A 26,912-nucleotide genomic window follows, 5' to 3' on the forward strand; every position below is an offset into this window, starting at 1 on the left:
CTACAAGATTCTTTCTCATTTTTCCTCAGATATAGAAAATGAGGTTAACTGTAATATTTGCTGACAGAAGTCAAGGCCCCTTTTTTCCCAGGTCTTTCACTGTTTTATTTCCACACAAACCAAAATTTACTAAGATCCTTGTACAATAACAGATAGTATGGAATCAGAGTATATGTATCTTGTGTCTCATTGTTTTAAGCTACCTTGGGTACCATATGGAATGACATGTCATCCACATGGTACCCAAGGTAGCTTAAAACAATACTGGAAAGCAATGAAGGAGCAGAGTATTTCTTTTGTGAAGAAAATAATTCTGCCATCCAAAGGCAAGAGAAAGAGAAGAGGCCCAGATCTCTGTACACATAAAACAAGTCGTGTGAAAGCAGCAACTTCAGTTTTGGGTGGATGGCAATAAGAAACGATGGTACGGATTCTTTAAGGATCATACGCTGCTACCAAATATATTTGGCCAAACACATCTGGATCTTTGCTTTCAGTATTGCTGAGGTAAAGAGAAATGTAGAGGTCTATATCCAGTGCTTCCATGAGATTACGGCACTCTATAGAGCAGGGGTGGAGACCCCTTTCCAGACAGATTTCCTTCCAGAAGAACTCCAAGGGGGTGCACATCAGCAAGGAGCATGGCCATCCTCTCTCTCTCTCTCTCTCTCTCTCACACACACACACACACACACACACACACACACACACACACACACACACACAAAGAGACAGAAAGAGAGAGAGAGACAGAGAGCCTTTCTCAGTGTTGGTGAACTGCTGGTTAAAGTTAAGAGCTTTTGTACAAAAGAAAGCTCTTGTCTCCTAAAAATTCTGATTAGAAATAAGAGTCAACTTCTGTCTGGTTAGCTCTTATTTCTGTGGGCACAGCCTAAGGAAAAGAATCTCGCAGGTAAGTTGAGGAACCTCTGTGGGCTATATTCAAAGGTTCCTTATGCCTGCTACATAGCATCGCAAAGAAATTGTGAAGTTATACAGACTTGCCTTATTCCATGGCTGATTTGGGCAGCCTTTTCTCTGCCAAGCCATCATTAGCGAGGACCCTTGGGTATCGTGCCTTATCTGAAATTGCCTGATGAGATGTCTTCCCTTCTCTCAATATATGCACCTGTTTGAAACAGATATTTTTTTTAGCTTTTATGGCGCTATCTTTTATACTAACCCTATGCAGTTCTTATTTCATTTTACCAATGGAATTTTGTTAATACAGACTGATCTGCCACAGGGCATAGCTTGTACTAGACAGCCTTTAATCCATTTACATTCTAAGACAATGAGGCATCCAATTTTGCTCTGGTGAATGAATCATTGAGATCACATACCTCCTGCTTCTTTGTGTGTTCTCCGATCATCTTTTCTACCCAGTTAAGATCAAAATATTTTGGTGACTTTCACTCTTAATCTCAGTAGGGGGAGCCCACAACACTATCCTTTTTCTTTTTCTTTTTTCTTTGGGTTTGTGTATCTTTAAAAAAGAACCTTTACCAACTGCTGCCTTGTTGTGGCGAAGGGACTTGAGTAATTCAGAGAAGCTATGGGCTATGCCATGCACGGACACACAAGACAGAAAGGTCATAGTGGAGAGTTCTGACTAAACGTGATCCACCTGGAGCAGGAACTGGCAAGTCACTCCAGTATCTTTGCCAAGAAAACTCCATGGACGGAAACAAAAGGCTAAAAGATATGACACTGGAAAACGAGCCCCTCAGGTCAGAAGGCATTCAACATTCTACTAAGGAAGAGTGGAGGAGAATAATAAAGTGGTTGGGCCAAAGCCGAAAGGACGCTCAGCTGTGGACATGCCTGGAAGTGAAAGGAAAGTCCGATGCTGCAAAGAAAAATACTGCATAGGAACCTGGAATGTAAGATGATTGAACTTTGATAAGCTGGATGTGGTCAAACAGGAGACGGCAAGAATAAACATTGACATCCTAGGCATCAGTGAACTAAAATGGATGGGAATAGGCAAATTCAACTCAATTCAGATGATTATCACATGTACTATTGTGGACAAGAATCTTGTAGAAGAAATGGAGTAGCCCTCATAGTCAACAAAAGAGTGGGAAAAGCTGTACTGGGATATAATCTCAAAAATGATAGAATGTTTTCAATATGAATCCAAGGGAGACCTTTCCACATCACATTAATCAAAGTGTATTCACAAACTAATGCTCTTCAATGCTGAAGAAACTGAAATTGACCAATTCTATGAAGATTTACAACACCTTCTTGAACTGACATCAAAGAAAGATGTTCAAGTCATTATAGGGGATTGGAATGCTAAAAAGTAGGGAATCAAGAGATAAAAGGAACAACAGGGATGTTTGGCCTTGGAGTTCAAAACAAAGCAGGGGAAAGGCTAATAGAGTTTTGTCAAAAGAACAAGCTGGTCATCACAAACATTCTTTGCCAACAACACAAGAGGTGACTCTACACATGGAAATCACCAGATGGGCAATACCAAAATCAGATTGATTATGTTATCTGCAGCCAGAGATGGAGAAGATCTATGCACTCAAAACAACAACAACAACAACAATAACAAAAACCAAGACCTGGAGCTGATTGTGGCTCTGATCATCAGCTTCTCATAGCAAAATTCAAACTGAAACTGAAGAGAGTAGGAAAAACCACTGGGCTAGTGAGATGTAATCTATACCAAATCCCTTATGAATACACAGTGGAAGTAAAGAACAGATTTAAAGAACTAGATTTGGTGGACAGAGTGCCTGAAGAACTATGGATAGTGGCTCGTAACATTCTACAGGAGGCAGCAACAAAAACCATCCCCCCAAAAAAGGAAATGCACAAAAGCAAAGTGACTGTCCAACAAGACCGTACAAATAGCAGAGAAGAGAAGGGAAACAAAATGCAAGGGAGACAGGGAAAGTTACAGAAAATTGAATGCAGATTTTCAAAGAATCGCAAGGAGAGACAAGAGGGCCTTCTTAAATGAACAGTGCAAAGATACAGAGGAAAATAATAGAAAAGGAATAACCAGAGGCCTGTTCAAGAAAATTAGAAATATTAAATATTTTCTGCAGAGATGGACATGATAAAGGACAAAAATGGTAGGGACCTAACAAAAGCAGAAGACATCAAGAAGAGGTGGCAAGAATACATGAGGAATTATACCAGAAAGATTTTGATGTCCTGGAGAATCCAGATAGTGTGGTTGCTGACCTTGAGCCAGACATCCTGGAGAGTGAAGTCAAGTGGGCCTTAGAAAGCCTGGCTAACAACAAGACCAGTGGAGGTGATGGCATTCCAGTGGAACTATTTAAAATCTTAAAAGACGATGCCATTAAGATGCTACACTCAATATGCCAGCATGTTTGGAAAACTCAGCAGTGGCCAGAGGATTGGAAAAGATCAGTCTACATCCCAATCCCAAAGAAGGGCAGTGTCAAAGAATGCTCCAACTACTGTACAATTGCACTCATTTTACACTCTAGTAAGGTTATACTCAAAATCTACAAGGTAGGCTTCATCAGTTTGTGGATCGAGAGCTCCCAGAAGTACAAGCTGGATTTTGAATGGGCAGAGGAATTAGAGACCAAAATGCTAACATGTGCTAGATTATGGAGAAAGCCAGAGAGTTCCAGAAAAACATCTACTCCTGCTTCATTGACTGTGCAAAAGCCTTTGACTGTGTGGACCACAGCAAATTGTGGCAAGTCCTTAAATGGGAGTGCCTGACCACCTTATCTATCTCCTGAGAAATCTATATGTGGGGCAGGAAGCAACAGTTAGAACTGGATATGTACCAACGGATTGGTTCAAAATTGGGAAAGACCTACGACAAGGCTGTATACTGCCTCCCTGCTTATTTAACATATGCAGAATACATCATGTGAAAGGCCTGACTTGAAGAATCCCAAGCCAGAATTAAGATAGCCAGAAGAAATATCAACAACTTGAGATGTGCAGATGATACCACTCTGATGGCAGAAAGTGAGGCGGAATCACAGAACCTCTTAATGAGGGTGAAAGAGGAGAGCGCAAAAAACTAAGATCATGGCCACTGGTCCCATCACCTCCTGGCAAACAGAAGGGGAAGATATAGAGGCAGTGACAGACTTTACTTTCTTGGGCTCCATGGTCACTGCAGATGGTGACAGCAGCCATGAAATTAAAAGACACCTGCTTTTTGGGAAGAAAGTGATGACAAACCTAGGCAGCATCTTAAAAAGTAGAGATATCACCTTGCCGACAAAGGTCCACATAGTCAAAGCTATGGTTTTTCCAGTAGCAATGTATGGAAGTGAGAATTCGACCATAAAGAAGGCTGACTGTCGAAGAATTGATGCTTTTGAATTGTGGTGCTGGAGGAGACTCTTGAGAGTCCCCTGGACTGCAAAGAGAACAAACCTATCCATTTTGAAGGACATCAACCCTGTGTGCTCACTGGAAGGACAGATCCTGAAGCTGAGGCTTCAATACTTTGGTCATCCCATGAGAAGAGAAGACTCCCTGGAAAAGACCTTGATATTGGGAAAGTGTGAGGGCAAGAGAAGGGGACGGCAGAGGACAAGATGGCTGGATAGTGTCACTGAAGCTACCAATGTGGATTTGTCCAAACTCCGGGATGCAGTGGAAGACAGGAGGGCCTGGAGTGCTCTGGTCCGTAGGGCCACAAAGAGTCGTAAATGACTTAACGACTAAACAACAACAACAACAACAACAACAACAACAACAACAATAACCTTTTAAAATATGTTATTGTACCTAAATAGAAGAATGAAGAACCTATGTGTGAAATGTACATCGACACAGAAATAAATCACACAGAAACACTTTGGATGGATTGTGTGATTCCACAAGAGGCTTCTCCAACAGTGGGGGTGGGGACACAAATACTTTTGCAATGGCTCTGTGGTCATACAATATTCAATCTGGCAAATAGTTTAATCACTGCCTTCATTATTACTGCTGCCATTTCCTCTTCTGTTGCAAAATGGGGATGTTAGGTCCTTTCTCTCCTACTAGAAGCTGACACCACCATGGCTATGCTGACTTTGGATACCATTGCTCTCAACAAGCAATGATATTGTGGTACATCCAAACACACCTCTCAAGTTCTGCATCCAACAAGATCTTCTCCTCTCTGCACTTCTTTTCTTAATTAGTGTACCTTTAATGATCATATGTAACAATCTGCACTTTCTATTTTTATTTATTTATTTATTTATTTATTTTATATCCTGCCTATCTAGTCGATTAAGACCACTCTAGGCGGCTTACAATAAAACCAATTTTACATAAGGGGAAAACTTACAACAAGATGGGACAAACATTAGGAAGAGGAAAGAAAGGGGAGATCAGGAATTGGCTGAGAAGAAGGCCTGCCGAAACATCAATGTTTTTAGTTGATTTTTTAAAATACCCAGCGAGGGAGCCGCGCGAATATCAGGGTGTAGGTGAGGAGCCACTGCTGAGAAGGCCTGATTTCTTGTCTTTTCTTTTTGGGCCTTCCTTGGCATCAGGCTCCTCAGCCTCACCTCCCGGCTCGTGCGAGTGACACGGGTAGATCTTGGTGGGAGTAGGCGTTCCACCAAGTATCGAGGCCCTAAACCGTTTAGGGCTTTGTACGTAAGCATCAGCACTTTGAAGTCGATGCGGAAGCGGATGGGCAGCCAATGCAATGCGGCCAGAGTGGGTGAGATATGTTGGTATTTTTTCACACCATTGAGAAGTCTGGCCGCTGCATACTGCACCACCTGAAGTTTCCGCAGCAGCCTCAAAGGCAGCCCCACACATGCCATGACCGACATATTCTAGTTTTCTGCATTCAATATGGTATATCTTTTTTTTCTGTTTGTTATTTATTCATTTCCTTTAGTACTTTGTCTTTTTAAAAACTTTTTTGAAGGTACATGTGAACAACAACAAATAATAATAATGGTACAGGCCTTTCACCAAGAATGTATAATCCAATAAATTACTTTCATGACACTGCAGTCTGTATCAGATTAGAATATTGCACCAAAGATAGACATGGGAGGCTGGTGGAAAATAAGTTTTGTCATTCTTATTAATGTAATAAAAGAACACAATGTGTTGAAAAAATCAACTTGGAAAAGAGGTTATTTAAGTAATCTGAACTGGTGAGTTAATTTTTCCATTAGGGCAATATGCAATATTCTATTTCTCCATGCATGTAAAGTTAAATTACAAGTTCCCTTCCTGTTTCTGGCAAATTCCAAATGCACTGACACAGAGAAAAATATAATCAATTGTTTATAAATTGTCCTGTTTCACAATAAATATGATTTTCTACTGCGATGGTTCCCAATCATGGGAGCACATGAAAAAATTGTAAGGGACATGAGGTGGTAGATTTTCATCATCCTTCACACACACAAAAATGTCTACTTCTTAAGTTATACTACATTTTGGTCAACTTTTATGCCAAGAAATGTAACTCTGCATATTTAACTTTTTGCTAATTTTTTAGGTTTAGTTTTAGTTTTAAATTACAAAATGAATGTTTTGTTACAAGGGAGCTAGACAATGCAAAAGACGATAAAGGGAATGGTGATGGTTGTTGTGATGCAAACAAGGGTTGTGTGATGCCAAACATTCAACCAAAAGGACAAAGCCCTTCTGACTTAGAATTAAGAAGAAGATAAGTACTTGCAGAGGTATAGAGCATAGCATGCAGAAGGCACACTGGCTATAATCCTGTTTGCAGAACTATACAACATGAAGCCGATGATGACATCACACACACACAAATCCAATTTCACACTCTCCCTAAGTCCCAGGCACACGCCCCCCCCATGAGATCCCCTTATTGTGGGGATGTTGTTGGGCACATAGTGTGGGGTGCCTGTCTTTAACTTCCAAAGTTCACTGCTACCAGTAAAATCATCTTGGTGGCAGTGATGTTCAGAAATCAAATATTCCCAGCTCCAAAAGCCCATGGCCCTCTAACAGCTTCCCCACAACAAAAGAGATCTCATGTGAGCCACAACAAAAGAGCCACAGAACCTTCAAGTGGGAATCAGAAACTTTTTTATTTCTCAAAAATCACCACAGCTGATGACATCATCACTCTTACACTGTTTAAGATGTGGGAGAGAATTTCAGCCACTGTGTAATAGGGTATGAAGGGGAAAGGGGTGTAAAAAGAGGGTTGTTTCTCTCTCTCTCTCTCTCTCTCTCTCTCTCTCTCACACACACACACACACACACACACACACATACACACACACACACACACACACACACACACACACACACACACACACACACACACACACACAAGAGACAGACAGACAGAGAGAGCCTTTCTCAGTGTTGGTGGACTGCTGGTTAAAGTTAAGAGCTTTTCTACAAGAGAAAGCTCTTGTCTCCTAAATAAATTCTGATTAGAAATAAGAGTCAACCTCTGTCTGGTTAGCTCTTATTTCTGTGGGCACAGCTAGGTATGTGCAAATTAGGGCAGAGATGGTATTACTGGACTCCGGCATCCTCTGTCAGCATAGCCAATAGTTAGGAATTAGAGGATTCCTTGATGTTCAACAATGTAATAAAGTTAGGTAAAGGTAAAGGTTCCCCTTGACAATTTTTGTCCAGTCGTGTTCGACTCTAGGGGGCGGTGCTCATCCCCGTTTCCAAGCCATAGAGCCAGCGTTTGTCCGAAGACAATCTTCCGTGGTCACATGGCCAGTGCGACTTAGACACGGAACGCTGTTACCTTCCCACTGAGGTGGTACCTATTTATCTACTCGCATTTGCATGCTTTCGAACCGCTAGGTTGGCAGGAGCTGGGAAAAGTGACGGGAGCTCACTCCGTCGTGTGGATTCGATCTTACGACTGCTTGGTCTTCTGACCCTGCAGCACAGGCTTCTGTGGTTTAGCCCGCAGCGCCACCACGTCCCATACGCCATCACGTCCCATATAAAGTTACACTGGCCAATATTCTGTTGTCGAACTTTATGCTGACATCGCCTAGATTGGGTACTGGAAACATTTCATTTAAAACAATGGAAAGCCTCCTTTATCCCCCTTTCAGGTTTTGATATTCCCTAGGGCTCCCTTTGGCCCTGGGGAAGCCTTTGGGAACCTCAGAATGGATGAGGCGAACTTTTCGGTGGCAAAGCTTTCTGCCAGATCACTTCTGCCAGGATCAGGAGGACTGCTGATGGTGATCTGGTGGTGGTGATGATTTTACTATTCAGGTCTCCTCTTTCCCTGTCCAGAGGCTGCCAATGGCAAATACGAGCCCTAGGGGCCTCCGAACCTCCAAGGGTAGATAAGAAATATTCCGTTTACATAAACTGCTTCCAGTGCCCAATTGGGGTTTCTCCCAACAGGATTTTGCCCATTATGCATTTCTGTAACAGATAAGTACTAAAACAGCAAGGAAGGAGCCTAATACAAGGTTCTTGGTTTCTCCGAAACTCTGCAGAAGGCCAGATTCTATAATGAGAGACAGGCGGAAAAAAGCCAAGTCATTTAAAAAAAAGGTTCTAAATAGTCTCAGTCAAGTGTGTTGGGGAGAGAGAATAAATTAGGACAATTCAGACGTATGTTATATAATTGTCAGAATAAGAATGAAACCGAATCATTCAGGGAAGGTACTTGATAGTTCACCAGAAACCATCAAAATGACTGTGTCACAAGGCCTGCTTGTTTATTGTGGTAAATACTAACATTTGTTAGTTAAAGGGTGATGGGTGATTCCTTTTCGGTATGACAAGGCCTGCTTTGGACATTTACTGGTGCAAGATAATGAATAAAGGTTATTACATATTTACGAATATATCAAAGAAAAATACGAAATATGCAAATTTGCCAAGGCTTTTTGTCTGACCTAAAGATTTTACTAGTAATTAGATTTTTTTTTCCCCTGGCATTTCTCATAGCTTCCTAACTGCAGTGAATTTGTGGGGAAGGTTAATCCAGTGGTGCCAGTGGTGGCAAAGTCCATCGGCTCCAGGTTGTGAGAATAACCAAGAACAGATTTTATTACAATGAAAGAACCAACAGAAACAGAAACATTTTCCTGATCTTCTTCCAGGAGCCTTCTGGAGGATTGAGTTCCTTGCACAAGACCCACCCACCCCCATGAATTTCCTTTCAAGAGGGTCCCTATTAAAGCCACAGGTGCCCTGAAAGTCCTGGTTTCTGAAAGTGGAAGGAGAGGATGAGTCCCATTCCTGGTTGGAAACTTTTCAAGGATGGCTCGTAGAGCAAAGCAGGAGTTGCTGGGCTGTGCTCCTCTGCTCTTCTTGGAGCCTCTTCTGTCTTTCACATGGGTGCTTTCATCACCAGTGCCACAGCTGGATCAGAGCGGGCCCTGCGTCTCTGGTCAGATGACATGGGCGAGGGGTTGCGTCAGGGGTGTGATGGGCTGCCAGAGTCCTGGCTCTAGGGTCTCTTGTCTGTGGCCCCTTCTTCTACCCAATGGGTGTGGCTCAGGGACTTCAGTCTGGAGTTCCTCTTTCTAGTTACTCTCCAACTCAGCCAAGAGGCCATCTTGAGACTCTCCTCATGTCTCCTCCTCCTCCTCCAAAGTCTCTATATCTCCCTCTAGTCCCCTGAAAGAAGCCCCCAAGTCCTTCCAGTCATTACTCCCTTTATCTCACACTCGACCTCATCCTCTCATCCCTGCAGGTGGCCCTCATCAGCTGGCTCCTTTTCTGGCACCTGTCATCCACCCTTTGCCTTATGGCCATCGCCCATTTCCCAGAAAAGCCTACCTGCAATAGTATGAAGATTGTCATGGTTATTGTGACAAACCCAGACCTACTGGGATATGTCACACAGTTACACTAAGCTGCCACCAACCATTCCCTGTAAGAAGTCACACAGACCAGGGATGGATTTTTAAACAATAAAAAGAATAAGGTTTATTTTAAATACACACAGGAAAATAAAACAATCAGGTGAATAACATAAAGTAACGTGGCTTATTCTCACACATACAAGCATACAGTTTGGTTCACCCAGAACCCTTAACTTGAAGCACAGACCCTGAACCTATCAGTTCTGGCTACCCAACAGACACCTGAACCTATCAGGTTGGTACTCTGACACACAGAAGTACCCTGTCTGACACACAGACTCCCACAACAGCTTCTTCTTCCCAGCTGCTGCTTCGTCACAACCCAGTGTCTCACAGTGTCTCCCTGTCTCAGTGTGTGTCTCAGCATCTCCCCCTCACCACACAGGCATCACATATTTATACAGTACAGCCCCTCCTCCTGATGTCCCGCCTTCCACTCCCCATAGGATGGAACTTTCCCTCCAAACCCATGACAGACAGGTAACATCAGTGCTGTTATGTAACACCTCCCCTCTTTATAAGTTGTTTTGTAGGGGGAAAGCTAAGGTGCTTTTCACCAAAAAACAACCTGAATAAAATACACAACAACAGTTATACATTCAATACCATATTATACTTACTCATACTTACATTCTAAGTTAAACATTTACCATTTACATTACATCAATTTACCTTTATTCATACAAACCAAATTCTAAACCAGGTACATTTAACTTTTTGTTATCATTATATACATATAGTCCATGTTCTTTCGCCGTCTTCATTCTTCAGGTCTTCTTGATAAGGCGTCAGCAACACAGTTCACTGACCCTCTGACCACCTTCACTTCAAAGTCATAGTCCTGTAGGTTTAAAGCCCACCTCATAAGTTTGCTATTGTGGGTTTTCATTGTCTTTAACCATTGCAATGGCGAATGGTCAGTACACAGAATAAAATGTCTTCCCCAGATGTAAGGCTTGGCCTTCTGGATCGCGTAGACTATGGCCAAACACTCCTTCTCCACGGTTGCCAAATGTCTCTCACCTTTTTGAAGTTTCCTACTCAGGTAGGACACTGGATGCTGGTCACCATTCTCATCCTCCTGGCACAGAACTGCTCCTACCCCGCTGTTAGACGCATCGGTGTAGATGATGAACTCCCGGTCGAAGTCTGGAGCACGCAGGACAGGATAGTTGATTAACGCCTCCTTCAACCTTTGGAACGCCGCCTCACAGTCGCTGGTCCACGGGATGCGGTCATCAGCCTTCTCCCTCGTCAGATCGGTCAGCGGAGCCGCAATCTCGGTAAACCTCGGGATGAACTTTCTGTAGTAGCCCACCAACCCAAGAAATGATTTGACTTTTTTCTTGGTGTTGGGTCTAGGCCAATCACGAACAGCTTCTATTTTGGCCTCCAGGGGTTTTATCATTCCTCCCCCTACCATGTGACCCAAGTATTTTATTTCTGGGCTACCCAGCTGACACTTGCTGGCCTTTACTGTTAGCCCTGCTGCACTTAACCTCTGCAGCACTAACTCCAGGTGTATCAGGTGATCTTCCCAGGTATTACTGAAGATCCCTATGTCGTCAATGTAGGCCACTGTAAAGTCACTGAGCCCTGCCAAGGTCTGGTCCATCAGCCTTTGGAATGTGGCTGGTGCATTTCTGAGACCAAAGCTCAGGACTCGAAACTCATAGAGACCAAAAGGGCTGCAAAAGGCAGTCTTTTCTTGATCCCTGGGATCAATTCTTAATTGCCAATATCCCTTTACCAGGTCCAATGATGAGATGAACCGACAACCCCCTATGGTTTCAATCAGGTTGTCTAGCCTGGGCATTGGGTAGGCATCAGGAGTGGTTACACGGTTTAATTTCCTGTAATCAACACAAAACCTAATGCTCCCATCAGGCTTGTCCACAAGGACTATCGGAGAGGACCAAGGACTAGAAGAGGGGACGATTATGTTCTCCCTCAGCATTTCGTCCAGCTCCTTCCGCACCTTGTCCCTATAGGGTCCCGTTACTCGGTATGGGGATACTGCCTGCGGGGGTGCATCCCCTGTGTGGATCCGATGCATCACTCCCTTCACTATCCCCGGCTTGTTGGAAAACACCTGTTGATATTTACTAAGCAGCATTTTTAGTTCTTGCTGCTGGTCTTGGGTGAGTGCAGGACTGATCTTTACCTCCTCTGGGTTGTATTTTACTTCCCCTCTACCCTCCCAGAAGGGCAATTCCGCCTCCTCACTCTCAGCTGCTTTTATCGCGAATAAAACCCTCTGTTCCCCTCTGTAGTAGGGTTTTAGGGCATTCACATGAACCACCCTCCTTGCTTGGTTCTCCTCCTGCTCTATAAGGTAGTTCAGGTCTGACATCTTGGAAATGACCCTATATGGTCCTGCCCATTTGAGCTGCAGTTTATTCTCTCTGCAGGGCCTAAGCCAAAGCACTTCCTCCCCTGGGTCAAAGTGCCTCTCTCTAGCTTTGTGGTCATACCATGTTTTCTGTCTGACCTTCTGAGCTTGCAGGTTTTCTGCTGCCAGCTCTAGATTTCTCCTTAGGTCATTCATCAAGGTGTCTATGTATGTCACAACGTCTTGTGGGTCATCCTGGGTGATCTGCTCCCAATTTTGTTTGATCAAATCAAGGGGCCCTTTCACCCCTAAGTGTGCAGCAGACATGTCAGAGTGACCCCTTTGTAAGATCATGGGGCGATACTTTTCAGGTACCACCAGCTGACTTCTGATCCCATCTCCCCCTTTTGAGATATTCCTCAGAGTTTCTCTACATAAAATCCCCTTTTTCTCCAGAAATCTCACTGGGGTTTCAGGTGTTAGCTGGGCGTCAGTCACCTGTTCAAAACACTTTTGGAGAGTGGCGTCTGCCTTTTGCTCCTGTCCAAATCTGCTGTCTGTGGTTAAGGTTTCCACCACAGCTTCTGAACTCCCCTCTGCTTCCGTCTCTGGCTCATCATTACCCCCCTGAACTGTCCCTGTGGTGGCTTGTGAGCGTGTAATCACTAGCACCCGTTTCACATGTTCAGCCAGGTCATTTCCCACGAGCACGGCTGCTGGCAGAGTCGATGAAATCGCTAGCCTCCAAACTCCCCTCCAGCCTTGAAAGTTGACAGGTACCTCTGCTACTGGCAGAGAGATTACCTGCCCCTCAATCCCTGCCACCTTCATGCTCTCATTTGGGATTATAAACTCCCTAGGAATAATATCTGGATGGCACAGGGTTACCTGGGAACAAGTGTCCCGCAGCCCCCTATACTGACGGTCAAGTATTCCTACGTCCACCCCTGCTGTCTCAAACAACGGAGAATCTGTTTTCACCAGCAAGCAGCGCTTTACCTCCACAAGAGGACCATTTTCCTCAGCCTGATCAGCAGCGGTAGCTGTTCCAGACTGAGTAGCCATGGCAACAGGCTCCCTCAGTGACACTGAGCCTTGCTCTTTCTGGACACAGAACACAGCTTTTGGCTTGGTTCCACTAGACTCCTGAGGCACCATTCCTTTTAGCTGCTTTAATTTCTCACACTCTGAGATTAGATGACCCTTTCCCTGACAGAAATAACATTTTCTGGTGTATTTTGATTCTCTCTCATCTTGTTTTGGTTTTCCCTCCAAAATCTGAGGTCTTAGTTTCATGTCTGAGGGCTTCCCTTCACCATGGGCCCCTCCCCCTTGCTGGCTTTTCCCTGGTCCCTGAGAGTACTTGCTGTAGGTTTCTTTGGGTTTACCTACAGATTTCCCCTCACCCAAGGGCTTTCTTATTTGGGAAATAAAATCTGCGATCTCTGCGGCTGCTGCCACAGATTTCGGTTTCCTTTCCCTCACCTGGAATTTCAATTCCCCATGCAGGACTGAATAGAACTGTTCCAGCGCTATCAAATCTTTAAGCTGCTCATAGGTCTCTGTTCCCTCCTGCGATAGCCATTTTTCAAGCAGCCTCACCAATTGGGCCCCCACTTGGGTAAAAGTCTGTTCTGGTTTTTTGGTGAGGGACCTGAATCTTTGTCTCAGCTGCTCTGCATTTATCCCATGTCTGGCAAACACCAGTTTTTTAAACTCTGCAAAATCTTTCATCAGTTCCTCAGGCATCTCGGCATAAACCTCAGCCAGGCTACCACTGATTAAAGATCGCATGATGGTCATCTTCTCAGTTTCCCTCACTGAGAAGTCCACAAACGCTCTTTCCACTAAGGAAAAGAACACCTCAGGACAATCTCCCTTGTGGTACACAGGGAATTTCTTCAGGTCAGCTTTAGACAGTTGGCCTCCCTCAGAATCCCTATTGTTATTATTGTTCTGGTTAATCAGTTCCAGTTTTCTTAATTCAAACGCCATTCTTTCTTTTTCCATTCTTTCTTCTCTCTCCATTCTCGCTCTCTCTAACCTTTCCTCCATTTCCCTCACCCTCAGTTCATGCTGTTGGGCTAGGATCAATTTTCTGAGTTCTGGGTTCTGCTCTCCTGTGCTGTCACCTTGCACTGAGCCAAATTCATCCTCAGAACCTTGGTCAATCTGGGGGTCTTTCACTTCACTCATGTCTGCTATCTGGCTTCGAGTCAAGGGCATAATCCCCCCTCAGAACAGGCTGCTTTAAAAGTCAAGCCTCAAAATAAAACGACCACTTTTTTCCTTCTTGCCTCAGAACCAGCTCTCCCTAGAGATTGCTGCTGTTCTTCAGCACTAACTTGCAACAGTATCGAGTCAGAGCCTACCCCCCTCTGCTGGGCCTCTCAGCTGGCAAGCTAGCTCACTGTTACTATGCAGTTTTGCCTCAGCTTTTTCCCGCCAAAACTAGGCTGCCTCAGAGCACCTTAATCTAAGTCTCCCCAGTTGGCACGTTCTTCTACTAGCGCACCTCCCCGTGAGGTACACCTAGAAGATTACCTACGCGCCTCAGACTGTCCCTGACTAGACCCCCCTTGCTCTGGGCACACTTGCCAAGGCTTTGCTGGACCGCTGGACAACTGGACCAGTCGTATCCCACACGCTGGACACCAATCAATGTGACAAACCCAGACCTACTGGGATATGTCACACAGTTACACTAAGCTGCCACCAACCATTCCCTGTAAGAAGTCACACAGACCAGGGATGGATTTTTAAACAATAAAAAGAATAAGGTTTATTTTAAATACACACAGGAAAATAAAACAATCAGGTGAATAACATAAAGTAACGTGGCTTATTCTCACACATACAAGCATACAGTTTGGTTCACCCAGAACCCTTAACTTGAAGCACAGACCCTGAACCTATCAGTTCTGGCTACCCAACAGACACCTGAACCTATCAGGTTGGTACTCTGACACACAGAAGTACCCTGTCTGACACACAGACTCCCACAACAGCTTCTTCTTCCCAGCTGCTGCTTCGTCACAACCCAGTGTCTCACAGTGTCTCCCTGTCTCAGTGTGTGTCTCAGCATCTCCCCCTCACCACACAGGCATCACATATTTATACAGTACAGCCCCTCCTCCTGATGTCCCGCCTTCCACTCCCCATAGGATGGAACTTTCCCTCCAAACCCATGACAGACAGGTAACATCAGTGCTGTTATGTAACAGTTATCTCCATTACATATTTAGTGGTTCTGAAGAAGCCAGATATGCCCAACCCCATCTAACAGCTCATAAGGCACGATGGTAATATATGGACTGATTGCAAAGGGAGAGCTGTGGCCCCAGACAGCCCACAACAGACACACACATAGAGAGAGTAACTGATGCACTAGTTCTTGACTCATGTCCTGCTGCATAGCTTTCATTGTTGTATGGAAGATGATATTGCTGCGAAGGCAAACCATTAGTTTACTAGAATCCCTGCTACATTTCCCCATGCAATTGCTCATTGTGTGTGAGTGTGGTAGGTTTGTGCATGACCTAGAATCCAAGTGGGGCCTTCTAAATCCACCCAGCCCACATGCTATGAGGAATCATACAAAAAAATTACCAAGGTAATGTTAAAGAGCAAGGATTTCCTTTCTGCAGTAATGCCACACCAGTATAAGTTACACCACAGGATTTGGGCCACTGAACTATGGTTATACCCAGGTTTCACTGAGGTCATATTCTGTGTTCAAAAATGCCTCAAAGAAAAGTACAATTTGACACAATTACTCAGCTCTTAAAAATTCCAGTCTTCATGCAGATACTGGGTTTTTTTCTATTTTCCTCATTTACCCGCTCCACTGCTTATTTAATTAATTTAAAATTCTGTAGTGTCTTGATCTTTTCTGACTCTCAATGTCCTCGATGCCAATGGCTTTCCAGCCATCACTGCTGTGCTACCCAGGAACTGTCATGAGGTACAGGAGAGCCATTTGGCACAAGCCTCACCTTCATGGAGGAACTCACATTTAGACTTTTGAGATTATCTCAAATATATGTAGATTTGTTTGTATATATGTATGTATGCTAATTTTAAAGTACATATATATATATATATATAATTTAAATATTAGCATACATATATACAAACAAATCTACACATATTTGAGATAATCTCAAAAGTCTAAATGTGTGTGTGTACACACACACACACACACACACACACACACACACACACACACACACACACAAGTCAAAATATATATATACTGGGAGCCTTGAAGTATAGGGTGTTGCCTCTACTCCTCTCTCCATTATTGCTGGACTTAATTTTGCAAAAATAGTCAGCCAGTTGTCTTCAACTGCCAAATGCATTCAGCTCGTTTACTAGAGTATGTGACATAACAATGTACTGAAGCTTAGGGCATGGTATGACTTTGGATAATGGTATCACGGCACTGCGTTCAAAATGGTATAATATCTGCCAAAAATTAGGGGAAAGAAATTATTGATGGACTCAGCAGTGAGTAGAAGCCAACCTTCCAAGAATAGCCCGGACTGTACTTTAGTCAGGCTGTCACCTATGATTTAGGAAACAAAATGCAACTTCAGTTCCTTGTCTCACCATCTGACCTGTACAGACTTATGGCTTAGGGGGAGGTGAATGTTGACATGAGGTGAAGACCATGCCAGCTCCTGGCATTTTTAAAGAGCATTAGGCACCTTCTCTCCAACTGTATTCACAGTTTAGAGAAGAGATGCTTGGAGGCTAAAGTGGGAGACTGCTGTGAAAGGAGCTATTTATTGACTTTGTCCATTAACCTTTCTGTTCATGAGCTAGAAAATGGGGACTTCCTACCACTCAGTTAATCTGTACAAATGTTTAAAATTATAATCACTGTGCATGTGATATATCAGTGAATATAAATGGATAGATGCAGGAAAGTGAGATTATGCACTTGCTAACTCTGGCATTCAATCTCCGCAAACAATACAGTGTACCCTTTCAACTGTATTTGAATTTACTTGGGTTCTTTATGTGCAGATGGGAGCCCTGTTACAAATACAACCATATAACCACCACTGGTATAATGTTGAACACTTTAACATAATTATTAGAAATCACACTAGCTATAGCTGGGTTATACAGGAAACAATTGTTAGGCCGCATCATCCCATATTCTGCAAGGAGATAGGTTAATTAGCTATGCACCCTGTATGACCCCTGCTATATATAAACATTAGGCTGGGTTGGACAGCCACTTCAGTATCCCTTGAAAGGGGTGGGGAATGATTCCCAAACAAAGAGGACAAAAGAGAACTATGACTTTGAGATACTTGGCACAGGCTAAAGTTTTTTTTGTATAGCATAAGGCCAAGTATGGTCTCTTGTAGCTATGCTGATGTGTCTGCCCTACAACTCACACCGGCCTTTGTTATGATTGTCAACAGAGCATTTAAGTCAAGCACCTAGATGTACAGCCCTCCTGGATACTGATGGACATTTGGAAATAATTATAATTTGCATTGCAGTACATGGATGTGGTCAAACAGGGGATGGCAAGAATAAACATTGACATCGTGGGCATCAGTGAACTAAAATGGACAGGAATTGACAAACTCAGTTCAGATGATTACCATATCTACTATGGTGGGCAAGAATCCCGTAGAAGGAATGGAGTATCCCTCATAGTCAACAAAACAGTGGGAAAAGCTGTAATGGGATATAATCTCAAAAATGATAAAATGATTTCAATATGAATCCAACGCAGACCTTTCAACATCACAATAATCCGAGTTTATGCACCAACCACCAATGCTGAGGAGACTGAAATTGACCAATTCTATGAAGACTTACAACACCTTCTAGAACTGACACCAAAGAAATATATTCTTCTCATTACAGGAGATTGTAATGCTAAAGTAGGAAGTCAAGAGATAAAAGTAAAACAGGTATATTTGGCCTTGGAGTTCAAAACGAAGCAGAGCAAAGGCTAATACAGTTTTGTCAAGAGAACAAGCTGGTCATCACACTCTTTTCCAGCAACACAAGAGGCGACTCTACACATGGTCATCATCAGATGGGCAATACTAAAATCAAATTGATTATATTCTCTGCAGCCAAAGATGGAGAAGCTCTATACAGTCAGCAAAAACAAGACCTGGAGCTGATTGTGGCTCTGTTCATCAGCTTCTCATAGGAAAATTCAAGCTTAAACTGAAGAGAGCAGGAAAAAAACTACTGGGCTAGTCAGGTGTAATCTATACCAAATTCCTTATGAATACACAGTGGAAGTGAAGAACAGATTGTAAGAACTCGATTTGATGAACAGAGTGCCTGAAGAACTTTGGATAGAATCTTGTATCATTGTACAGGAGGCAGCAACAAAAACCATCCCCCCAAAAAAGGAAATGCAAGAAAGCAAAGTGGCTGTCCAACAATGCCTTACAAATAGCAGAGAAGAGAAGGGAAACAAAATGCAAGGGAGACAGGGAAAGTTACAGAAAAGTGAATGCAGACTTCCAAAGAATAGCAAGGAGAGACAAGAGGGCCTTCTTAAATGAACAGTGCAAAGAAATAGAGGAAAACAATAGAAAGGGAAAAACCAGAGATCTGTTCAAGAAAATTGGAGATATTAGAGAAACATTTTGTGCAAAGATGAACATGATAAAGGACAAAAGTGGGAGAGACCTCACACAAGCAGAAGACATCAAGAAGAGGTGGCAAGAATACACAGAGGAATTATACCAGAAAGATTTGGATATCCCAGACAAGCCAGATAGTGTGGTTGCTGACCTTGAGCCAGACATTCTGGAGAGTGAAGTCAAGTGGGCCTTAGAAAGCTTGTCTAACAATAAGGCCAGTGGAGGTGATGGCATTCCAGTGGAACTATTTAAAATCTCAAAAGATGGCATTCTTAAGGTGCTCCATTCAATATGCCAGCAAGTTTGGAAAACTCAACAGTGGCCAGGGGACTGGAAAATATCAGCCTGCATCCCAATCCCAAAGAAGAGCATTACCAAAGAATGCTCCAACTACAATTGCACTCATTTCACACGCTAGCAAGGTTATGCTCAAAATCCTACAAGGTAGGCTACAGCAGTATGTGGACCGAGAACTCCCAGAAGTACAAGCTGTATTTTGAACAGGCAGAGGAACTAGAGACCAAATTGCTAACATGCGCTGGATTATGAAGAAAGCCAGAGAGTTCCAGAAAAATATCTGCTTCTGCTTCATTGACTATGCAAAAGCCTTTGACTGTGTGGACCACAGCAAACTGTGGCAAGTCGTTAAAGAAATGGGAGTGCCTGATCACCTTATCTATCTCCTGAGAGACCTATATGTGGGACAGTGTCATGAGTGCAGCTGAAGATCTGGAAGCTGAAGGTTTAACTGTACCTGAGGAGAAGGCTGAGCAATCAGAAATACAAACAGCTGAATCGCCTCCAGATTCTCTGTCCCCCATTAGACAGGCTGAGGGCCAGGCTTTGGGGAAGACTTATGACAAAAAGGTCAGAGGATCGCTTGAAGGCTGCCTGCAGAAACATCCGATCAAATAGCCCTGAGTTCTGACAGGATGAAAAGGCTTCCAGCAGTTCAGGGGCTGTTTTTTAGTATATAAACAGCTCTCAGACAGCTGAAAATCCGTGGAAGCAACAAGTCAAACCTCTGGCTTGCATCTACACTCCTGACAACCTTGAACCTTGTTCTCTGGACCCTTGGCTTTGGACTCTGACCCTGGACTACGTTGTGTGAGTTGGCTTTGGTGTTAGGATATTGGCTGTGCATTCCCTGAATTCCTGACAGGACTGGCTTATCGGACTCTGCTGTTGTAACCCCCGGGGAACATGAAGCAACAGTTAGAACTGGATATGTAAACACAGATGGGTTCAAAATTGGGAAAGACCTATGACAAGGCTGTATATTGTCTCCCTACCTATTTAACTTATATGCAGAATACATCATGTGAGGAATCCCAAACCGGAATTAAGATTGCCGGAAGAAATATCAACAACCTCAAATATGCAGATGACACCACTCTGGTGGCAGAAAGTGAGGAAGAATTAAGGAACCTTGTAATGAGGGCGAAAGAGGAGAGTGAAAAAAATGATCTCAAACTCAACATAAAAAAACTAAGATCATGTCCACTGGTCCCATCACCTCCTGGGAAATAGAAGGGGAAGATATGGAGATAGTGACCGATTTTACTTTCTTGGACTCCATGATCACTGCAGATGGTGGCAACAGCTCCAAAATTAAAAAAACCCTGCTTCTTGGGAGGAAAGCGATGACAAATCTAGACAGCAACTTAAAAAGCAGAGACATCACCTTGCCGACAAAGGTCCCCATAGTCAAAGCTATGGTTTTTCCAGTAGCAATGTATGGAAGTGAGAACTCGACCATAAAGAAGGCTGACTGTCGAAGAATTGATGCTTTTGAATTGTGGTGCTAGAGGAGACTCTTGAGAGTCCCCTGGACTGTAAAAGGGAACAAACCTATCCATTTTGAAGGAAATCAACCCTGCGTGCTCACTGGAAGGACAGATCCTGAAGCTGAGGCTTCAATACTTTGGCCATCTCATGAGAAGAGAAGACTCCCTGGAAAGGATCCTGATGTTGGGAAAGTGTGAAGGCAAGAGGAGAAAGGGACGACAGAGGATGAGATGGTTGGACAGTGTCATCAAAGCTACCAACATGATTTGACCCAACTCCGGGAGGCAGTGGAAGACAGGAGGGCCTGGCGTGCTCTGGTCCATGGGGTCACAAAGAGTCGGACATGACTTAACGACTAAACAACAACAACATGTCACCAAAGTGGAAACGTCTATGATCAGATGGCCCTTGTCCTGGCTATTCATACCGTTGGTGAGGCCCAGCACCAACTTCACATTGTACTTTTTTATATATTCAAATAGGTCTGGGAGCAGGTAGCTTTTCAAATAGACTAGTGTTCTCTATTTGAAGGCATCTCCAGCACAGTAGCATCCTTCATTCAGCTTGAAGACCGTCTTCTGTGAAGGGAACAGCCCCTAACACATGATCACTGTGTTGGATTGTATAGATTTCCACATACTCTCACAAAACTCCACTGTGATAATGAGATTTATTTCTCTAAGGTATTATAGATAAACATAGGAATGTTGTATGCAGCCATGGGCTGAAGCCTTCTCTCCTTATTATTCACACTGACTAAAATTACAAATTGGAAGATGAAATGCGGGAAATGTTGATGCAAAGATGTTCTACATCCCTTCTTTCCATACATAGGAAAACAAATCCCAACAAGCATGGCCTTCTTGGAAACCCACTGTGTTGTTCATGTCAAGAGTCAGGAAGGGGGATTTCTATCTCAAGCAGAAATGCAGGAACTCGGTAAAGCTGAAATCATTTGTCATGCTGGTGCATTGCAGAATGTGATGAAACCACCTTCCATTGAGTGACCAGTCCAGCAATGTCTAATCTCAGTTGCAACTGGTCTCTAAAACTACAGAAAAAGATATTCACCAGCCCTGCTACCCTCCCAGATCCTTTGCTTCGGGTCTCAATATTATAAAACCTAGACGATTAGATATACAAAGCACAAATTTTGCCACTGGGCAACCGTGGGCTATTTGAAAGGCTCTTTCTGCTCTGAGACTTATTGCATTAATTTCTGCTGTTTCAGCTTTGATCTAATTGTCTCTCCAGCTGTACATGGAGCTTGGAGCTTGGAAAAGTTACTGGTTTGGCCTAAAGTTTCTAAAAGGCCCCAGCTAGCACAGCCACTGGCCAAGCTGGCTGGAGGTTCAGTGAGTTGTAGATGAGAAAAGTAATATCTCCAAGCTCTAGTGGAGGGTATCATAATTATACATTCATCCATTTATACACAACCGCTAATTCCTCTCTACAGAGAAAAATAGGATTTTTCTAGCTTAGTATTCTCCCCTGACATTCTAGTTTTCTATGCTGGATGATTTTGCCTCTCCCCTTGTAATGAAACAATCAAGATCCCACCTTTGTTTGACATGGTATAGCTCAAACTGTCTCAATTTTAGTACAAGGGAACGTACACCAAATGCCGAGAGATCTCGGATTGGCAGGGAGGAACATATGCATGGGCATAGACATGCAGACACCCAAACCTGTACATTCTGCTCCTACACATTCACACACACACACACACACACACACACACAGAGAGAGAGAGAGAGAGAGAGAGAGAGAGCTCAACATGCCAAAACTGAGAGATTTCCCCCTCATCGCCTGCTGAGAGGGTGGAATCATTGAGAGGTGTGGAAGCAGAAACCTCTCCTATTCCATAATGAGAGCCACCAGGACCTCTGTCACTTAATCTGTTGGAAAAATACAATTTTGCATGCTTCTCCTTTAAACATTAGGTGTCAGTGGATGACATACACTGCATTTTCCCCTACACTTTTTTTTGTCTATTGTTGTTTCTTGTTTCAAGACTCAAAGTCTTTCTTCCCTGTTCCTTCTGTCCTTGGCCAAATTTCATCTCATCCTCTCCTCTATCTTTTGTTGCTTTGCTCCCTGAAGACCAATGGGTGAAATGTAGCACCAGACTCTCTCTAAATATACTGCACGTAAGTCATGAACAATAAGGGAAAGTTTTGTGTTTTCCTTTAACAAAGAAACATCCAGACTGATCCTTTTCTTTCCCTTTTCCAGGGGAAGGTGTAAGAGTGGAGAGATCGCTTCACATTTTTCTCTGTACTAAAAGGGGAATAACGAAAATCCAAATCCTTTCAACATCATCACTACTAGCTCCTAGCAGAAAGTAAACAAGATTCTCAGAAGAAGAAGAAAAATGTGTTTTTCTCTCTTTATCACATAAGATCCTCCTAATCCAAAAATTGCATACAGCATGACCAAGAACCCATTCCAAGGGCACAGAGTGAACATCCCTGCCTCAGAGGTTTACCTCAGAAGTCACCTACTCTGGCAGCAGGCAAGCAGTAGGTGTTCCATTATAGCAGGAGTGTTCACCATGTGAATCTGCACATGGCCTCCTTGCAGTCCCCCAGTATCCCTGGTGGAACCCAGATCTCCACACCTGCAGAACTGGAGAACAAATCTTAAAAATTGCTCAGAAAGTCATGTGTGCTCTCTAGGGGATGTGAAGGGCACATCTATCATGTTCTAAGGCTCTCCAGCAGCCCTGAGGACCTCAATACTCCCAAGATGTTTACATTTTAATTTTTTTTAATTGGCCGCTATGGGGCAGAAGGATGGTTTTTCAGAGTTTTTAAAATCATTAAACACATTTTCAGTTAACAAAAACCTATTGCAGCAAAATGTATTAAAAAAAATAATAACATAATAATTGGTCATAGTCCTCCTTTAGACTCTCTGCTTTGGGGACACAGTCCCATGGACTGTCGGCACATCTAATCATGGCCCTCAGCTTTCCTGGGATCTTGTTACTCAGTTGATTTGGGATGCTTGAGATCAGGTCAGATTATAAAAATAATAATCCTTTCAGCATATAATATATTCAGTCTTCATAACTGCAACATTGAAATAAATGTAAAAGAGAATGCACGCAAATAAAGTTGTGCATTGGCTTCTGTAAATTAGTAATGTCACCAGTGTTTTGTGCTTATAGCTGGAACCCAGAGTTTTAGTTTTAAAAATTGATTAATTTTTAATTAATTAATTAATTAATTAATTAATTAATTAATTAATTAATTAATTAAAAATTAATTAATTAACCATCCCTTTAGTGGAAATATTACTGTGGGTGGTTTGCAAATAAATAAATCAATTCTGCAGGGAGCTGCAAGAAGCCACACACACACACACACACACACACACACACACACACACACACACACACACACACACACACACACACACATCAAAATACTGTTACATGGAGTTTTGTAATATTTCTGTTTGCTTGCCAATAGACGACTAGAGAATACGTGAAGGCAAGTAGCTTAAGCTCTTCAAAACAGCAAATCCGCTGCTCCATAGCAGGTTGCCAGGGGAGAGAGAAAACTACCAAAACCTGTGCCTTTTGGCATAGTGCTCATAGCTCTGTGCTCTCTGAGCCTCCACATTTCGTACTACTGTGTCTTTTTGAATAAAAACATCCTTGTTTTCTCTGTTTCAGAAATATGTCTCCTCTCTCTCTCTCTCTCTCATACACACACACACGCACATACACACAAGCTCATCTCCTTTCTCTTCAGCTAAGAGGGAATGAATCAGCTCTCCCAGGTTTCCTGGGTTTCACATTCCAAAATATCTATAGGTGATTAGCTACCATGAGATACTTTGAGCATCTTAAATTATTACTAAACCATTTGCTTGACAAACCTGGCATTCAGAGTGGCTAGCATGGCTTAGTCAGCATTTATAATAATGCTTTCCACCTCTTCTTTAACCCACCTTGTGAAAGTGGAAGGCATCATTCACTCTATTCCAACTCAACCCCACCCCTACACATATTACTATGGGCATTTTATGGATTCAGTCACACGATACAAGATGACTTAGACCTGATTTGGCGTCTTCTTTCCACGTTGTCTTTTTTTTTCATTCACAGTTGCGCCTTTCTCTGTGCAATAAAAATGAGAAATCTGACAGATGTAGATGAAATCCAAAAATCTGAACCAATTTAGATGGCTTTTGGAGTAGTAGTGGTGCTTGCTGAGGAGAAGCAGACTTCTATTTGAAATTCAGGGTACAACTAAATGTGCTACAGGGAGCAATTCCAAAGGACTGCTTTGGAAAGTTTTGGAATGGTGAGGCTTGATCGGATAACTCCTTTTGTTCACATGGAAATTGCTCCTGCAAGCCCTGGGATCTAGTCAACCACACGTTAGCATTAGATTGCTCCATTTTGGTCCATTTTGTCACAATGTGCCCCTCCCTTTCTTGCTACACACCTCCTGCCTTCTCTTTTGCAATAGCTATCAGCCATTTTGGAAACTGCTTCCAATTTCTCATGGGCTGACAATATTGGGAGTTTAGGCACACAAAGGGAGTGGTGTATTTCAGCCCCGTGTTTCTCCTTTTCTTCTTTTTTTAAAATTAATTTTTGGTAAGTGACATACTGCTGCATTGTTTCGTCACTGAAGTACATTAAGAGACCCTTTGGCTCTCCTTCATTTTCAAAATACATTTCTGTCTTTAAAAATTAAGCATTGCTGCCTACTGTACTACTGTGATATGAAGTCTTCACTAGGAGATGTCTGCTTTGCGAAACTGACAGGCAGTAAACACGTGGAAAGGGAAAGCTATACAGCCAGAATGTTTTCAGATCTATACTTTATAGTTCTTAAGGGATGAGGCACAATAGTGGGTGGGTATTTTTTAAGAAATTAAAACAAAAATGCCTTGTCTTTCCCACTTCAAAATAGGATGGAGGATGCCATCTATAATCATGGCATGTTCTGGGACCTAATTCCTTGTTCTCTGTGTACGCACATGAGCTTCCCCCCCCCTTTCCCCCTTTTTTGCATTGGTCTTAGAATTTTTCCCATGGATATTGTTATTTAGTCATTTAGTCGTGTCCAGCTCTTCGTGACCCCATGGACCAGAGCACGCCAGGCCCTCCTGTCTTCCACTGCCTCCCGGAGTTGGATCAAATTCATGTTGGCAGCTTCAATGACACTGTCCAACCATCTCATCCTCTGTTGTCCCCTTCTCCTCTTGCCTTCACACTTTCCCAACATCAGAGTCTTTTCCAGGGAGTCTTCTCTTCTCATGAGATGGCCAAAGTACTGGAGCCTCAGCTTCAGGATCTATCTTTCCAGTGTGCACTCAGGGTTGATTTCCTTTAGAATGGATAGGTTTGTTCTCCTTGCAGTCCAGGGGACTCTCAAAAGTCTCCTCCAGCACCACAATTCAAAAGCATCAATTCTTCGGCAGTCAGCCTTCTTTATGGTCAAGCTCCCACTTCCATACATCACTACTGGAAAAACCATAGCTTTGACTATGTGGACCCTTATTGGCAAGGTGATGTCTCTGCTTTTTAAGATGTTGTCTAGGTTTGTCATTGCTTTCCTTCCAAGAAGCAAGCATCTTTTAATTTCGTGGCTGCTGTCACCATCTGTAGTGATCATGGAGCCCAAGAAAGTAAAATCTGTCACTGCTTCCATATCTTCCCCTTCTATTTCCCAGGAGGTGATGGGACCAGTGGCCAGGATGTTGATGTTTTTTATGTTGAGCTTGAGACCATTTTTGTGCTTTCCTCTTTCACCCTCATTAAGAGGTTATTTAATTCCTATTCACTTTCTGCCATTAGACTGGTATCATCTGCATATCTCTGATATGCCTGTTATTCCTTGCATGTGGTTTTATTTATTTATTTCTTAAATTTGTATACCACCCCATTAATGCAGGTGCATTACTCTGGGTGGTTTACATCCAGCTAAAACAATAAGTGTAAATAAAAATGAAACACAAAGTAACAGTTAATCAACACGTCAAGAGGCAGAAATATCAGCATGAAATGCAGCATGGGGCATGTAAACATATAGACAGAAAACACATCAGGACCAATAGAGACAGAGAGAGAGAGAGAGAGATGTATAGCTTGTGCATAAGATGGCTGAAGCAGGGAGGGTGCCAAGAATCAAAGGGGGGAGGAACGCAGTGAAGGGGGGAAATGGAAGCTTTTTCCACACTCTTGCAATAAGCTCCCTTTTTAACAAATTCAAATGTGTTCCCAGGAATCAATCCAAATGGCATTGTGTGAATGTAAACCATGATGGCAGAACTGGGTCTTGGTTAGAAGCAGGAGAAGTGCTCAGGCCAGCACCCAGC

The 26,912-nt window shown here is 43.0% G+C and overlaps 1 long non-coding RNA gene across 1 annotated transcript in view; it reads right to left on the reverse strand.

Annotated features, from left to right (window-relative positions):
* Positions 1 to 930: 930 nt before the first annotated feature.
* Positions 931 to 26,912, reverse strand: part of LOC144586680 (uncharacterized) — a 67,596-nt gene continuing 41,614 nt past the window's right edge. The window contains exon 2 of the long non-coding RNA XR_013541636.1: positions 931 to 1,129. This is a non-coding gene — a long non-coding RNA (uncharacterized LOC144586680). The remainder of the gene's footprint in view (positions 1,130 to 26,912) is intronic.

This window comes from Pogona vitticeps, chromosome 2 (genome assembly GCF_051106095.1).
Source record: "Pogona vitticeps strain Pit_001003342236 chromosome 2, PviZW2.1, whole genome shotgun sequence".
In the NCBI taxonomy this organism is placed as follows: Eukaryota; Metazoa; Chordata; class Lepidosauria; order Squamata; family Agamidae; genus Pogona; species Pogona vitticeps.